At 36.4% G+C, this 18,352-nt stretch overlaps 1 long non-coding RNA gene across 5 annotated transcripts in view; it reads right to left on the bottom strand.

Moving 5' to 3' along the window:
• Positions 1-17,610, bottom strand: part of LOC140602823 (uncharacterized) — a 290,185-nt gene extending 272,575 nt beyond the window's left edge. For 4 of the 5 annotated variants that reach the window (XR_012005752.1, XR_012005755.1, XR_012005754.1 and 1 more), the window contains exon 1: positions 17,470-17,607. This is a non-coding gene — a long non-coding RNA (uncharacterized lncRNA). Of the gene's footprint in view, positions 1-17,469 lie in introns of all 5 variants that reach the window. The other variant, XR_012005751.1, reaches the window with a different exon arrangement.
• Between the last annotated feature and the right edge of the window lie 742 nt (positions 17,611-18,352).

Raw genomic sequence — 18,352 nt, 5'->3', positions numbered from 1 at the left:
GTCTCTTTTATTCACTGTTGTAATATCACCACCAAAAAATCCCTGTCATACAGTAGGTATTCAATAAACATTTGCTGAGTGAGTAAATGAATGAACAATGAATTATTAACTGCATAAATCTTAGTGCAGTGTGTCTTATAATCAGTCTATGCAGTGCCATGCAGAGGTAGGTTTTTTTTTTAAATGTTTATTCTTGATGACAATAGCTATCACCTATCGAGAAGTTTGCATAGGCCAGACCATTAAGTTCCTCATACATTTGCTATAACTTAATATTCAAAAGCACCCTTTTGAGTTATGGTTATGCAGACTACTATTCCAATTTTCTAAGGTAGGTAAAAGACATACAAGAATATTAAGTAAATAACCCAAGATCACATAATCAATAAACATCAAGATTCTAGCCCAGGTCCATTTAATACCTGTGTTTTTGTTTGATCAGCTCTATTGCATGTGATGTACAAACAAGGCCAGGGAAAGAAAATATCGTTATCAAAAACTACATCACCTACTTCAATATTTTGCATATAGCTGGCTCTGGTTAGTGAGAAAATATGTATGACTGAGCAAAGGTCATATGACTAGGTCCTAGAGGCAGCAAGAGAGTTTGGCCCTAATGTATACGCTACATATACCAGTAACGCTGTTCGTTCTGTAGCCAAGAGAGACCTATAAAATAAGATCTGCAGAGCCGATATGCAGAAAGCATAAATCTCTACATAAGATCTCCTATTTTCTGTAGATGGCCCATGTGGATCGCAATAACGGATTATCATCAAACTAAAATGAATGTAGCATACAGCCCCGAAAATTCAATTCCCAGAAAGCATGAGAATGGTTTGTAAGAGCTGTTAATAATGGGACATAACCCAAAACTATTATTAAGTAAAATGGTATTTTTCTGGAATTTTGAAAGTTATTTAGGACTGGAACTATATTTTCCTTAAAAACTGAAAGAAATTGGGGGAAAAAACTTAACTGCAGGGAAATTTTCATGGTCATGTGGCCATTCAATTTATACATTGAGTAGAAAATATTTATTCTCAAAAAATTTTAGTTTACCAGCATAAACCATTTCCATGGCTCAAAAGTTTCTACGTGGTCTCTGCGATGTGGAATTATTATTGACCACTCAGCAGGTAGTAGAGGTACAGTCTGAGTGACTTCTGACACGATGAACTCGTAACCCGATTAGAAGAGTAGTAGTTCTGAATTAAGCTACCCTTAAAACAGTTTAAAAATCAGATTTGCAGTTTCCAGCGCCTGAGCTGTCTTCACTAGCATGGCCTGTGTGCGCCACCCAGTGGAAAAAGCAAAGAGCCTTCAAAGCTTTAAAATGTTAATTTTCCTTAAAGTCCAAGATCCATTCTTTAAATATATAACCTCATGAGCATCTGGATTAAATCTCATAATGGGAGAACGCAGATTTTGTATTTTCTTCTGCAGCCTGGGAAGCCAGTAGGACACTGTGTGGGCACCCTAGAGGAAACTTCTCCATGCACTTCTGCATGCAGCAGCCATATGGTTAGAATCAGCGGGTTCACCCAGTGCCAGTTTACAACAATGGGCGTGTATATGAATAACATGCAGGCAATCAGGGCAGCTCTGGGTTTCATAGCCTCCCTTTGTATAGGGTGCTTTTTTACACCTCATGGAAAAGGTAAGCCGGACAAGGGCTAATATTTTTCTCCCCAGTGAAGGCAGCGGGACTTCTGCTAAAGTGATGTCAGAGTTTCCATTTCAGCTCCATTTTTTCAATGCTTTGCCCTTTGCCGAAAACATTAACTCCATGAAAAAAATATATATATTATTTAGTTATATTGCATCTCAGTCCAGGAGAATTTTCTTCTTCTTTAAATAAATGGTCTTGAAAATAAATTAGATCAAACATAATAAAATCCTATTTTTAGAGGAGGTGAGACTTTACGGGGGGGTGGGGGATAAAGGAATTTTTCTTTCTCAACTACTATGTGTTTTCTTTCCAATGTCTTAGAAAATAGCAGGAGTCATCACAATATAGAATTGATCTTGTCCTATCAGACCTGATTCCCTGCCCTCAGGAGATTATTATAAAGCTACAAAAGGACTTTAGTCTGTAAAAACCAGCTCAAAGCTACACTTTCCAGTTCTACCCTCCTGACACAAACAAATCATTTAGAAAATATGTTTGAACAGACAGACATTCCCCCTGTCCACATCAGCCTGTCTGGTGGCACTCCCCCTCTCAAAGTCACCACCTAGGCAGACTGAGGTTCCCGTGGTAAGGCCTGTCCCCATGCAGTACCTGTTACCATGATTAAAAAAAGGAAGGGGGGCACTTTATCTTCCCTGTTGTCAAAAAAGTTCCAGTTCTACGAACATAATTCATTTGTGGGCAAAAAAATTTTAAAGATGGAGAAAACTCAGCTGTCTGATGGTGGCCATAGTTCTCTTTTGTGTGATCCACAATGTGTGTAGAAGGGAAGGGTGGGGGGGCCTCAGATCTCTGCCTCTGGAGGTAAAAAAAGAAAGAAAGAAAGAAGACCTGTGAATTTAGTATTAGGTTAAATAATGTGTATGTTTGGCATGAAAGCTGCTCTTTAACTTGTGAGAACCTTTTTTTATTGAAAAAAGGTTTTTATTGATTTTTTTTTTCAATTGAAGGACTTATAGAAAGGGCTTCCATGATATTCTGAGTGGATTTATTTCAACTTTTATGTAAAAAAAAAAAAAGAATATGTGCCATATGTTTAACTTGTTTTCTAGTATTAGGGCCATGCCACAAGCAGGCAAAAATGATTACATTCTAAGAATCATGTCTCACCCAATCACACCTCAACCTCAAGAGGACCAAAGTACCTAACATAAATTTAAATTTCCTGAGTTGTGAAGAATGTGAACTCTGGTGTCATCTGTATTTTTTCCTCACGTCTCTCTCTATTTCCTTGCACCCACCAACGAGGCTTATAGATGCCTGGCATTTCTTAAAATGTGTTTTGTATTTTCACATCATTTACTTTTCTCATCTTTGTAAGAAATGCAGACCCTAAATAATTGTACTGGGGATCAGAAGAATGAAGGCTATCCAGGAAGGCAGATCCAAGGCTTTGGATGCAGGGCAGAGAGTTAGGATACAAGACTTATTATCATCTCCCTGAACCTCAGACGTTATCAGTCTGCAAGCGAAACTTAATCCTGAACATAAATTGCATTTCCTAAAAAAACATCATCTTGCCTTAAGACACCAACCTCCCTGATTACACGGAATGTCTGTGTTTACACGTTTGTGCGGAGCATGCTGACTGTATTAGTGTCCTAGGAAACAAACCGTGTGCCGCTCACAGACCTGCTGCAAGCACTGAGGAGAGAGAGAAAAAGAAATTTTGAAATCAGACTCCCGATCTCTAACTCCTTTCAAATTCCTGAAGTACATTAGCTTTACTACTGCATGATGTGCACGGTAGTATTTCTTCTAATGAAATCTGACTAAAAGTTTAAATGAGTTTAATGCATGAAATGTATAAATAAAATGTGGCCTTGATTAAATTTAGACTTGATACATAACTTAAATGGGTAGCACAAGAACAGCTTTGGTATCATGTGTCCAGACTATTTTGGGCTCTGCAAAAGCAGTTTGGATTTTTATCAGTGAGTGCAGGGCGCTTTCTATCAGGAGCACAGTATCTGTTCAGAGCTGAAATATGCAAAAGTGCTGTGGAGGAAATAGTGTAATTGAAAAAGAGGTAAGAGTGAGAAAAGAAAACCAAGTACTAGGAGACCGCAGAATGGAATTTGCAAACAGCAGCTCACGTAGGTTAAGAGATTTCAGTTAGAGTTTCTTCTGATGTCTCTTAGTTTTAGGACTTTAGGAATAAATCTTAATTTCATGGAGCCTCAGTTTCCCTCATTTGTACAAGTGGATCAAGATGCCTTATCTGCCTACCTCCTGGTTTGCTGGACAGATCAGAAGGAGATATAACAAACACAAAAGGTCTCTGTGTATATCCCAGAGCTTCACAAATCTAAGGCATGGTTATAACAGACTTTCTTAACTACAGAAATTTCCTATTCACATCGAAGAATTAAAAAAAAAAAAATACTCTTTCCAGCTAACATCTAATGTATATAACCCATATTAGGAAGGGAAAAATGAGCTTAAAAAAAAAAGCTCTCAGGGAAAAACACCACAGCTATACAGGAAACTTTGTAAAGTAGTAGTAAAGTGTATGGCCTTTGAAGTCACACATCCTCTGCTTCAACCCTTCCTCTGTTACTTCCTAGTTTGAAGAAATCTAGCTATACGATTGAGCAAGTGACCATCACTTCATAAACTGCTTTCTTATCACTTTGAAAACAGAGATGATAATACCTGCTTAATAGTTTTGCATCAATTAGATATGATGTATGTTCATGCCTGGTATTTAATAAGTTTTCCAAAAACTCTACTTTCTTTATTTCCATGTTCTATATACCATGGGAAGGCCATCATACGCACTTCAAGGAGATCACGTCCATACATGTACAGAAATTATTCCACTCCCAAAGAAAGTCAGAGTTACTCTTCACCATCATTTCAAAAATGAAAAGCCAATGCCAAAGTTACGGAAGTGAAAACAAACAAAAATAGATGAAAAGTCGCTGAAACATAAGGATGGAGGATAGAGTGATGGAAAGGTCTCATAAGCCTCCTCAGCGGGAATGTTTGATGATTCTAGGTGAAACCACAGCCAGTCTTTTTTTTTTTTTTTTCTTTTTTTCTTTTTTCTTTTTTCTTTTTCTTTTTTTTAATATTGCACAATGCCACTCAGTTTCAGGCACTCAAAAGAATGAAACCAGGTGAGTTTGAGCCAATTTTGCCTTTCATTTTTCAAATTTGTTTATTACTTTACTTAAACCACAACATTCTGAGATCTCACAAGAAAATCTGTTTCTGTAAAATTTTCAGCCTGATTTCCAAACCAGAAAAGAGGTTCAAATAAACTTGGGCCCAATTCCAAAAAGCATCTGAGATTCTGGATGTTTATTTGAAGCAATCTGGACTCCTGACCTTTTGAGGTTCACCCGCCACCAATAAAGAGCCTACAATGAATTTACTGTGTAAGGATCTAGTGCCTCAGCGTCTGGATGGATAAAAATCCCATTGGTCTTAAGGAAAGTTGTTTCCGAACACATGTGGTGGAATCAAGCCTTCAGCAGATATACTGATACCCTCCTTTTAGGAAAAATGTACCAGCCAATCAGGGTCCTAGCTCAGAAAAAAAAATCTGTAAATAGCTTATTTATTCAATATGCTTTATGAGTTTAAAAAATTTTCCTAGGTTGACACCATTAAGAAGAGACTCTTGTTGGAGTAGGCAAAGGGTGTAGTATTTCCTGGAGCACTATAGAAAAATTCAGACCAAACTGCTCTCTACATACAGAGCTGCCTTTAACACCAATGTAAGACTTTAGAAAGGATGCCAATCCTCCCCAAGTTCTTGAGCCCTTTCAAAAACTGAATTCTACCACTTTTGAAACGATGAACACTGAGAAATTGGATTTGAAACCACAGCATTAAATGCTTAAAATCCGATCCTTCTGTCAGGACCTGGGATAAATTAAACTGATGTACATTATTTTTAAGAAAGGAAAAAAATATGGGAAGTGGATTTTGAAGCCTGAAGGCATAGAACAAAACAAGTTATGCAGGTGATACAAACCATCTTAGTTCATTCCCATAATGGCTTTCTACTTCCATATGGTGGCCCATACTGGAAATAATTCTTAGGAAAACACGTTTATATGTGATAAATAAAACATTATTTTAGAGGTTTCTGTTTTTATTTTCAGAGTAGGCTACTTTTTTCTTCAGTGTTCGAACTGCTGTTTAAGTCTTGTTTTGTTTTTACTTTGGTGTTTGAGTTTATTATTTCAAGGAAATAATACGTAGAGAGTGCTAGGGAATGTGTATAAGTGATAAGGGTATAAGGTGAACAGCTATCAAGTGTTTCCATCACATGAATTCAATGCAGCTGGATGATATGTATTAGGATTTAATCAAAGCCTCAGGAATTTTAAACACAAAATGGGTTGAGTTTCGCTTTAGCATATTTTAAAGTTATTAAACTTGTTACTTTATTAATATTTTATTAGTAAATTTTATTAATCTCTGATTCAAATAGTAGCATTAGCCTAAAGATACACACATTGTTAGGAGCAAAAGCCTCTATTCTTATTGACTGTTGTCAGGGGTAGAGTCTGACTTGGTAACAGGAACAAAACTGATTAAAAGCTTCCCAATTTAGAGAAATCTTTTTAAAAGGTATTTCCTGACAATGATTCAGGCAGTAATAGGGCAAGTTCAAACATCAGAAGAGATTGAGCTATAGATAACCATCGCCCAATATTTTTATTTGAATTTCAAAAATCTGACAATTGAAGCCTACTGCCTGTATTTCTGCCAAAGAGCCTAGATCTTTTTTTTTTTTTTTTTCTTTTTCCATCACAGATCACTCTGACATCAAGTAGAAACTTATTTTCAGATCCTGGACATTTGCAAGGTAGGAATTAGAAGAAAGATGTCTAGCAATGTTTATTTTAGAAAAGATGCATTTGTACATACATACTAATATTACTATTAAAAGTAGCATGCTTTGTCAATAAAATTAAAATTGTTAAAGCGAACTTTAGCTTTAGTGTGGGTTTTTAAGGTTTCCATAAATTTCACTTATAAGCCTTATATTGTTAAATAATTAAAACATAAATTGTGCATTATAGACTTAAAATTAGGCATTATAGACCATAGACCTGAGGGTCTCTGCAGGCTATAGAATATTCAAGACAAGATATATACAAACTGAATTGGAGACATTGAATAATACCAACTTAGAAAAATGAGATGAAGTAGAATTCATGAAATACATAATATTTGAGACAACAAAACCTTCAAAACTTCACTATTTTATTTACCATTTTCACATAGATCTTCTTCTATTTTTTTTCCCAAGAATATTTCCAGAACAAGGCCCAAATATCAGAGGTAGAACAAATGAATGCTTACTAGCATACTACCAGCTGGTTGAGGCCAGGAGGCTGCCACTCCCATGTAACCTCCTGTTTCATTTTGCATTCCAAATAACTTCATTAGATTTTAGAGCATCACAAGTGAGCAGAAAACATACTCCTGACACAATACAACATGCAACCCCCCTAATTTTGTACTTTTATTATATTGTTTTTTACGTCTGATCTTAAACAGTTCATGCAAACTAAAGCAAAAAGGGAGCTTCCTATGAATTCAACCTCTGTGTGCAGTCGCCAAATAGTCCTAATCATTCAAGATATCGAATCCTCAGCCTCAGGACTTGGACCATAAAGTGCTAACGGTGTTGGTATGTTTTTTTTTTTTTCTCCACATCACTTCATTTAGTTGGTTATGAGATTCAGATGAAAGTCAAGGAATGCTGCAAATATGAGGGCTGCAATCACTAGTGTTAGGACCAGGTCATTCCTAGCATAGGATGTGTTCTGGGATTTGCTAGACTCTCCACTCTTATATATACTGCAACTCAGTTTGAAGGGTACACTTTTTAAAAGGGAGCTTGTTTATCTGTATGTCTATCCTCTCTCTCACAAGTGAAGATGGAGATTTTAAGTTAACCTTTGCTAATTTACTTTGTTATTTTTTGCTAATTTTTCAGTCTACTAGATATATTGAAACTTAAAAAAAATAAACATGCTAAGCTACAAATGAAAATTCTCATTTTTTCTCATATATGTAATAAAGTTCATACAGAGGGGATCTTTTGCTAAGATATAACTAATACCCACCTGTCATTGCCCACTGCCAGCCAGTTGAGTATTTGTTATATGAGAAAATGTATTTGAGTCCATTATATATTAAAATCATGTGATAACAATTTCCATTATTTAAATAGTTTATAATGAAGAATGGCCTACCAATGACTTTCTTCGACACTTTTTCCCCTCAAAAATAATTCTTAAATTTGTTTCTTTAGGAGCACTTAAATAATTTAGTCTTCATCTGAATTTTTTTTTCTCCATTGAATTTACAGCAAAAAAAGAGGCAGATAAGTAATCAGCTGAATACTGTGGTTTTACACAGATAAAAATTTATCCCATGAATTCACAAAGGGCTGCTTCGTACTGGATTAACACCTCACACAGTGGGTTTTGTCGACAGAACTCTTAGCTGAGGGAAAAACTATTTGTGTACTGTCACAGTTTTTATCCAAAAGGGACTCAGAGTACTTTTCGAATTAAACACTACCATTAAGTTGAAACAGAGCCACCCTGGAGAGACTTCATGGTCTGTCAATCACCGCATGGCCACTACACAGCTGATGGGGGAACAGCATATTTTTGGCAACATGGTAAAACCCTTTTCATACCAAAAATACAGTGGTGTCTTTGATCTCATAGAGGGAAGGCAAGACTTGTTGGCTTTTTCCTCATGGATTCATCCAAAAATCCACAAGACCAAATCCATTACTCATACAAAACTCTTGCTGGAGTTGACCACATGACATAGAAAAGAGACCTTTTCAGAAACATTCAGTAGGGAATTTTTCTCTCATGCTAAAGTTTGCAAAATTCCTGAGAGATTTTTTTTTTTTTACTGGAAAATAACTCTCATTAAAATCTATGTTCATCTGTTATCCCAAAGGCCAGCTTCCAATTGAAATCCTTGCTATTTTGTTAATAGCACTCATTTAATTGTTTTATGTTTTTTGGGAGTATCTTTGTGTCTGTGTGCGTAATAAGTTGGGAATTCCTGAGAAGTTAAGAAAGTACTTTTAAAAGCCAGGTCTTAATTCGTCAATTCTTTATTAAGAGTTAAATAAGAATACTAAGGTCTTTCTAACTTACTGTGATTTTTCAATAGGATTTTAATTCTTTTAATTTCCAATTTCTAATGAGAAACATAGTATATCTCTTATTTGTAGTTCTCTCAATTACTGAAATAAGGTCATAGAATGAATACTTCAAAACTGTTATATACAGTTGCAGTATTTCCTGAGTTTGGCCTTTGTTCAGCTTGACTCTGGATCCCCAGTGTCCCGGATGAAAGTGAAATAAAATTTCTTGAACATATAGTATGTGCCTAGAACTCTGCTAGGAACACCGTTTTTTTCATCTCATTTACTCATCATAACAATAATGTGGGCGTTACAGTGGGCTGTAGGATTGTTCTCAATGATTCACTGCCTTCCCTATGAGACGAGACTTTCTGCTTCATTCACATAAGGCTTGGGTATGTGACATCCCCCCGTGGGCCATTTAAAAGTCAGTGAGAGCGATGCATGAACCATACAAGCAGACCCTGTTAGAGTCATCCTATGGTTTCTGCATATCCTTTCCCTCTGTCTTGAATAAACAAGTGCTGAATGGGGAAGCTCCTTCTGCCAAAAGGAGAAAACAGCAGAGCTATGCCTGACCTGAAAGGATCTGCAATCCAAGCAAGAAATGAACCTTTGTTGTGAGCCATTCAAATTTTAGTAATGTTTGTTACCCCTGTATACCTTAACAGAATGCAGGTAAGTATCAATAATATTCATTTTGCAGAGGAATGCATTGAGGATCAGCATAATTAGGTATGCCAAATAACACAAAAAGTAAACTAACCGTCAAGAAATGAATTCAGAGTTGCCCAACTCCATAACCTATATTCTACCTTAGAGTACTTTAGAAGGTCAAAATACATGCCAACTCATTATCCAGAAAATTCCTAATTCAACCAGATAATCAAAGAGGATGATCTGTTAACCAACTGAATCACATAAATCTTCCTGGGTAGGCTCTTACCTATACTAGACCATTAGTTTGAAAAAAAAATTCATTTTTTTCTTTTAATTGAACATTTATCCTCTGCTTATATTTCTTCCAAGATTAATATATTTTTTCAATATTTTCAATGTTCAAATCTCAATTCTGTTTAGTGGGTTCAAATTCCTCCTCAGGCACGTTAGGTATATTGCCTTGAACAAGTCACTTAATCTCTGAACTGCAATCTTTGGTGAATATGGGAAAATCACTGTCACAGGCTTTCTGCGAGAATAATCTATAAATGAATGTTGGCACAGCAGGCACAGAGCAAACATTAAATCTGTTTCTAGTATCCTATCTCTCCTTTTGGTTAGGCAACTCCTGTCTAGAATAGCTGGCAAAGGGTTATTGATAGATGGATTGGTAAAATGTTCAAATAGCATTTTTGAAACCAACCCAGCAAAGACAATAATTTGCTTGACCTTGGTTCTCCTCACCTTATACCTTTCAACCTTTAGTTTTCTCCAAAAAGACAAATGACTTTGTTTTTCTAATGGGCTTTTTCTAGGTTATTTTATAACAGCAGTGAATGTGGCAATATTTTTTGTTTCCATTAAATCAAAAACATCAGATTGCCTATATTAGATTCATTGGGTATTACTGTCTTTTTATTCCAACACATGCTATAGCCCTAAGCACAAAATACTATAATGTTTTTTAACCAGGTTTCTTTAATCTGATTATCAACCAGAATTTGAGAGGTAATTATTTGTTCACTTTCAGCATTGTAAAAATATAACATCAGGGTGACAGATCCAGCCTCCATTTAATGTTAAAGTGTTTATCCTTACGTTAAATTTTGGTATCAGTCACTAAGTAAGTCTTAGGTCATATCAACAAAATCCTAATTTTATGAGAACCATAAAAAAAGGAGAGACTTCAAGTTCAAAACCTGGATTGATTGCATCAATTACTAGAACCTTAAGTTTCAATTTTCCTTTCTGCCAAATGGATAAAACAATTTATCTTTGTGGTATATACATACTTTTGAATTTCAAAGGAGAAAGCATTAGAAAAACATTACTGTACGTTGTAAGAGTGATATTAAAGTATTGGGAATTTTTGCTATTTGTACCTAAGGTAATAAAAAAAATTCCAGCATTTTCTTCCTATGCTATAATGTCATCTTAGGCAGTTCAGGAAACTTCAATTTAATACTTTTAACATATATGTGTAAATAATTTAAAAAATGTAGTTACATATATAACTATATATGCACGAAGTATGCTTTTTTAAACTATGTGTTTTTAATTTGCAAGAAAGTGAACTGTTTTCCACATTTACTTAAATCACATTATTAATAGATTGGCACCAGAATTACTTAATGATTTTGATCCACCTAGAAAAGATAAGCACATTTTATGGAAGAGGAGATTTTAAAATATAATTGAGTAAAGCAATCCCATATTACAACTTTTGGTTGTAAATCTCACCAAAAACAAAAGCAAAAAAAAAAAAAAAAAAAACAGTTTTGCTGACCCTTTTCGTGTAGTTCAATTTTACCTTTTCATTCTAAGATGTACATATTATGTTCAATTTCCTCTTCCGTTCTCTAATTCAGTGTCCAGGTTATTTTCATTTCTGTAACTCATCACTATTTATCAGGTATTATTAGTGCTAGTATTTTCTGCTCCAACAAATGTGAAACAAATTTAAAACCAAAGGAGCTGATCTTGAAGTAATCCTAGAAGAAAACGTGGTTTTCAAATTCTCCACAGCCTGCACAATAAATTAGGCTGAGTACAGAGAGACTTTTCACAGAGAAATGCCACAACATGTGTAGAAAACATAGATATTTGCCTGGGTGCTCATGTTTCTAGATTGTTTTTCCTCTAACACTACCAAAATGATACTTGACTTGACCTGAGCACTTTCAACAAATGGTAAATAACCAGATGCCCACTTGTCCCCTCCCTTTTTGTGTCTTTGTTACCAGATATTGTTAGCTGATTTCTGCATTATCTTTTCACATGCTTGTAATAATGCATAATCACATCCCTTTAGTTGTTGTTTTTCTTAATGATTTAACTTAAGTGGTTTCAAGTATAAACTCACCATCAAAAAAAAAATGTACTTCTGTTACTATTTGTTAGAGTCCACCATGTTGGAATTCACCGTTTAATTATCACAGAAACTTGCCTTTGTGGTTGTTCAAAATGAAAGCAGCAGAGTTCATAATCTTGGCTCACCATGCTATCTGTCCATGGTCTTTGAAAGATGGCATATTTTCAAATATCCCAGACTGGCTCAAAATGCTGTCATATGTCACATTGGATTACCTTAGCCAGCTTGTGTTATGTTACATCAAGGATGTGACTAACATCAACCACATGTAATGCAGCAGAGCAGTGCTATCCGCCAGATAAATTTCAAAATGGCACGGTTTTTAGAAACCAGGATTTAGAAATTTCTGGTCATTAAGGAAAAAAAAGAGAGAGAGAGAGATCTTTAAATTTTAAAAGGGATTTCTATTTTTTTCACCCTCACTTTCAAAGGAGTTAGCAGTTATAGGCAAATTACAACTCACCATACTGAGTATTCCAAATCAAAGTTAAGCAGCAAAGAAACTCTGAAATGTATAATATTAAGAGCATTCCAGAGTAGAGTCTAGGGAAAGTTAAATGCAAGTACTTTAGAAAACCCTATTCAACTGAATATTTGTACATGAAGAAAGTAACTTTAATTTAAAAAGGAGCAGATGTTGCATAATATAACCATACTTCAGGTTAATACTAGTTTCAGTTTGTAAAATAATTATATATTTGTATATTATTTAGGGGACAAAGGAAATATTTACCAATAAAATAATCAAAAGAATTCAAATATTTCAAACAGACATAATCTGTTTAGACATAATCTAAATTTATACAAGTTGATTAATAAAAATTATGTATTGAAAATACATAACATATAACAAATAATGTTGGTATATATGATTCAATATTCTAATATTCTATCAACCTTCAAAGATACAAAGATTCTCCAACCCCCCAGGGGATGATTTATAATGTCTGGAGATATTTTTCATTATCATGACTAGGGGGCTGCTACTAGCATCTGGTGGGTAGAAGCTAGAGATGGTCTGAACAACCTACAATGCACAGTAGATCCTGTACAACAAAGATTTATTGGCCTAAAATATCAACAGTGCCAAGGTTGAGAAACTTCAGTTTAAGCTACATATTGATTATGTATTAACATTTTTACTATAAATATTTCCTTTGAATCTTTTTGATCTAAACATTCAAATGTCTATATACTTACATGTCCATCTCCACACACGAGTCACTCAAACTCAACTCATCACAAACTGCTCAAATTCTCTCCTACAAGTCTTTAACTCCAATCATAGCAACTGGCGTCACCACCCACTATGTAGGGTAGGTCACAAAGTTTACAAGCCATACTGCCCAGAATCATCCTTCATCTTGCCCTCATCCATATACCCCACCTATTACTAAGTTCTCCATTTCTATGGCCTAAATATTCTTAATCACCTCAATTTCTCTCTAATGCCAAACACCTTGTGGGAACTACCACCATTTCTACTTTAACTTCTGTAACAGCCCACCACCTGGACTTACCACATCTATTCTTACATTTCTCCAATCCAGTTGCCAAAATGCATCTAGAGTGGTTTTTTTTGAAAGCTCAGTTCTCATCCTGTATCATCTTCTAATATATACATTCTTCCAATATAACTACTGGTAAACACTGAGAAAGGCTTTTCCTGCTTTGGTCCCTGCTTACTCCTCAGCTTCATTTCATGCCACTCGCCTCCTCTGGTTCTCAGTAGAACCACCTTAACTCTACCTTTCCTCACATTTCTCCTTTAAATAGCTGCATGCTTCGAACCTACTTCACTAATTTCACAATACACATTATCTTTCAATAAATATTCTTAATCTTTAGTTATTTTAAGCTAATCTTTGTAATAACCCACAAACTTAGCTTAAAATGTTAGAATTTATCACCATCCCTTTTATCCAATGTCTTATTCGTTCCTAAGCTCAGCTTTTTAAAACGTATCTTCATGTCTTTTTCTAAATGAAGCATATACTATATTTTCCAGGTAACTACACATATAAACATGTCTTTTTATTGCATTATACATTAGTCCAGTGATCAAATTGTTGGTCACAAGATTTATTTTTTCCCTTTTCCTTCCTGGTATTTAGCACTACAGAGACATGTGAGACCGCAATATTTTTTTTGGGGGGGGGTAGATAACATTTATTCCCATTTCTCGGGAATTATTCAATGTAATTAGGGGCACCTAGGTGGCTCAGTTGGATAAGCATCTGCCTTCGACTCAGGCCATCATCCTGGTGTCCTGGGATAGAGCCCCACATTGGGCTCCCTGCTCAATGGGGAGTCTGCTTCTCCCTTTGCCCTCTCCCTCTGCTCACATACTCTCTTTCTCAAAATAAATAAATAAAATCTTTAAAAAATTATTTGACGTAAGTAAAAAGCATTTTTGTAATATATATCTAGGTTGTATGTCCTATGTAATATTAAAACTGACAATAAGAGTATTATTATTAATTGAGCCTTTAGTATGAGTCAGACACTGAGTTAAGTGCTATATACCTAGCATTAAACTTCACTGTTGCCAGGGGAGCAGAAATGTTATCCCTATTTCACATATGGGAAAACTGGAACTTAAAAGGTTAAGTAATATTCCCAAGGCTATGCAAATCAGGCTTAGGTAAGGCCATATGACTAATTTTGGTGAGCAAAATGGTGATAAAAGGGATTTGTCACTTTGGGGACAAGACCAAAAAGGGTGTATTTTTTTTCTACCCTCTTTTCCATTAATTCACCACTTGGATGTTGCTATTCAAGGTAACTGTGGAAGCCATCGTCAAAGATGGCAGAGTCTCCATCAACCTGGGTCCTTGAATGTACTGAATGGAACAGAGGTCCTCCTCAGTCCAAATCAGAAATATCTACACTGGATTGTTAGGTGAGTGACATATAAATTTGTATTGTGCTAAGCTACTAAACCTTTGCAATTTGTTTTGTGTTTCTTTCTAAACATTTACTAATGCAGTCAAAAAGATGAAAAGCTACGCATTTAAACTTTTCTAGGAAAGAGAGGATATTCAGTAAATGGTATTTTAGTATGTGTTAAAGGAAAATACTCCATGTAGAAAATTAGTTGTTGGACTGCCACTGGAAAGGTATCTGCAGTGAATAGTTTTCCTAGTGATAGTATAGATATAACAACACAATGTCTAACTACAAAGATTACAAATGCAAATGATTTTCAGTGTTAACAAGTATATTCATAGCTAATTATCTGAAAGTCAAAATGTATTAATGAGTTGATTGGAAAAAATATTTCTGTAACCAGTGGACACTTTGCAGTATTCACAAATACACTACTCTTCATCAGAAAACTTAAAGTGCTTACACTCTCTGACCTCAATTTCAATTTTGGTGATCTACCCAAAACAAATTATACTAAACCCATTAAAAAATCATACACAAAAATATCTCAGTTATAAGTTTGGTTCATTAAAAACTGGAAACAAACTACATGTCCAGTAAAAGGCACATACTTGGTAAATTCTAGCACATATGCTTAAATATTATCTGGAAATTTGTTGTTCATAAGAATATTTAGTGTAACTATAAAACAATTTAACCTTCATTTTGGGTTATGACTCAGGTAACTGATGGTGTCCACTTTGGCAACTAATATGCTGAGAGCCAAAATTTGGGCCTGCTTCTGGTAGGTGCAGGATTTTGTAGCACATGTTTTTATGGTTTTAATTTCCACCTGGCATATTCTCATTTTTAATCCTTATTTTACTTTCTATTTTTTTTTTTGCTTATTTTGAATTAATTTTACACAACTCTATTGTTGCATCCCAGTAGTACCTAAAGCTCACTGCACTTATCATATGCTAGGACTGTACTAGGCAGTTAAAATATGAATCAATGACTCCTCTTAATTGCCCTAAGAGGTATGCAGGATTATAGTAGTATCCATATTGTACAAATAAGGAAACAGGAAAGAGTAGTCATCTGACCAAGTTCACACAGCTAAAGAGAGGCCACAATGCAAATATAGGCAATGTGGCGTCATATTTAAAGCTCACAAAGGCTATGCTTGTGTCTTAGTAAGTCACCCTAAAATATTTTTGGAGTAAGCTAAAATACAAACACATTATCCATTAAATAAATAGGCTTATTAAATGCTATCAATTAAATAAATAGGTTTTAAAATGGTTTTAAAATTTAAAAAATATAAAGGTTTTAAAATTTAAAATATATATATATATATATTTTTGAAACTAGAAAATAGCTACATTTTAAAATGAGAATCTACAGCAAGGGAAGCTTTTCCCATCCACAAAGAGAAAAGGCAACCTACCAAATGGGAGGAAATATTTGCAAATAATATATCTGATAAAGGGTAGTAACATGCAAAATCTAGGGAGCATTTATACAACTCAATAGCAAAAACATACACATTCCAATTAAACGTAGCAGAGGATCAGACATTTTTCCAAAGAAGACCTACAGTTGGCCAATGGACACAGGATAACGGGCTCAACATCACCAACCATCAGGGAAATGCAAATCAACCACAAGGAGAGAACACCACACAGCTCTTAGTGGTTCCTCTCAAAAAGACAAGAAATTTGACAAGTAGTGGGGAGGAGGCAGAGAAGTGGAAACACCTGTGCACTGTTGGTGGCAATGTAAATAGGGGCAGTCCCTGAAGGAAAATAGTGTGGAGGCTCCTTAAAAAAATTAAAATAGGGGGGATCCCCGGGTGGCTCAGCGGTTTGGCGCCTGCCTTCAGGCCAGGACGTGATCCTGGGGTCCCAGGATCGAGTCCCATGTCGGGCTCCTGCATGGAGCCTGCTTCTTCCTCTGCCTCTCTCTCTCTGTGTCTCTCATGAATAAATAAAGAAAATCTTTTAAAAAAATTAAAATAGAACTGTCATATGATCCCGCAATTCTGTTTCTGGGCACCCACCTGAAGAAAACATAAACACGCAGCGCAAGATACACGCAGCCCCCAGGTTCGCGGCAGCATTATTTACCACAGCCGAGAGACGGAAACGGCCTACGTGTTCACCGACAGAGGAACAAATAAAGACGAGGCGTGTGTGCGCACACGCGTGCGCACAGGCAGGAATATTATTCAGCCGTAAAAAAGAACATTTCGCCTTTTGTGACAAAAACCGATGGACCTTGAGGGCACCGCACTAAGTGAAGTAGGTCAGAAAAAGCAAACACCATAGGATCTCACTCACACATAGACTCTCAAGAGAAAGCGCAGCTCACAGACACATGGAACAGGTGGGTGGCTGAGGGGAGGCAGGTGTGAGGGGACAAGAGGTCCCAAATTCCAGATGTAAACCAACTAAGTCCTGAGGATGCAATGCGCCATATGGCGACCGCAGTGAATTACACTATATGACGTATTTCAAAGTCTTCAGCGTTTTCATCAGAAAACAACTGTATCTGTGTAAGGTGATAGACGTTAACCAGACTTATTGTAGCATTTTTACTATATGCAAATACTGAGTCGTTACCTCCACACCTAAAACTAATACAATGTTTTACGTCACTAACAGCTCAATTCAGGAAAATGGGCTCGTCTCACAGACCTGAGACGTCCAGGTGATGCACGCAAAGATGTACCTGCATCCGGGGCCCTGTCTGAATCCGTCGCTCGGGTTTGCTCCTCTCTCCGCAGGTTTCCTCGTCAGCCAACGGCCCCCGCCCTCAGGGCGGCAACGGCAATTCAAGGCAGCTTCCTGCTTCCGGCTTCCGGCCCGGCCGGCTCCCCGGTTCAGCCAACTGGAGCAGCCTTCCGGTGCAGCCCCCAGGCCCTGGGAAAAGCTCTCATTGGTAAATGCAGGGTCACGTGCTCCACCCCCTGGACCAATCACTACAGGCCCATTGGCCAAGCCAGGGTCTAAGCCCCGCCCTTAGATTCTGGTCCCCCTGAGCCTGACGAGACTGGACGTGGGGACCGAGTGGGTTTCAAGAAATATAAAAGGATATTGGAGCAGTTAAAATCACAGATGTACATAACACGCTGAAGCTCCCTAGCCTACTCCCACTAATGTTTCTGAAAATAAAGTAAAACATAAAATATGAATCTCATTCATTAATCCCATAGTCTACATAGCTCTATACATTTTTCTGCTAAGATTTACTCTTTTTTATAAGATTCATTCATTGATGAGAGTCAGAGAGAGAGGAAGAGATATAGGCAGAGGGAGGAAAAGCAGGCTCCCCGCCGGGATCCCGGTGCAGGACTCAATCCCAGGACCCAAGATCAGACCCTGAGCCCAAGGCAGACGCTCGACCACTGAGCTACCCAGGCATCCCATAGTTACTATTTTTTTTACCGTACAAGCAGAAAAGAGAAATATGTACAATTCTTAAAAACTTGATCTAATGGTAATTGAAACCTCAACTGTTTTTTCCTCTTGAAAGAGAATGGCTTAAAAGTTCTTTTTAAGTTACATTTGCACACAAGTCACCTGGGCTGTTAATGTGCAGATTTTTTTTTAAA

The sequence above is a fragment of the Canis lupus genome, chromosome 13 (assembly GCF_048164855.1).
Source record: "Canis lupus baileyi chromosome 13, mCanLup2.hap1, whole genome shotgun sequence".
Taxonomy (NCBI): domain Eukaryota; kingdom Metazoa; phylum Chordata; class Mammalia; order Carnivora; family Canidae; genus Canis; species Canis lupus.
The sequence above is the reverse complement of the archived record's forward strand: the minus strand, read 5'-3'. Positions and strand labels throughout refer to the sequence as shown.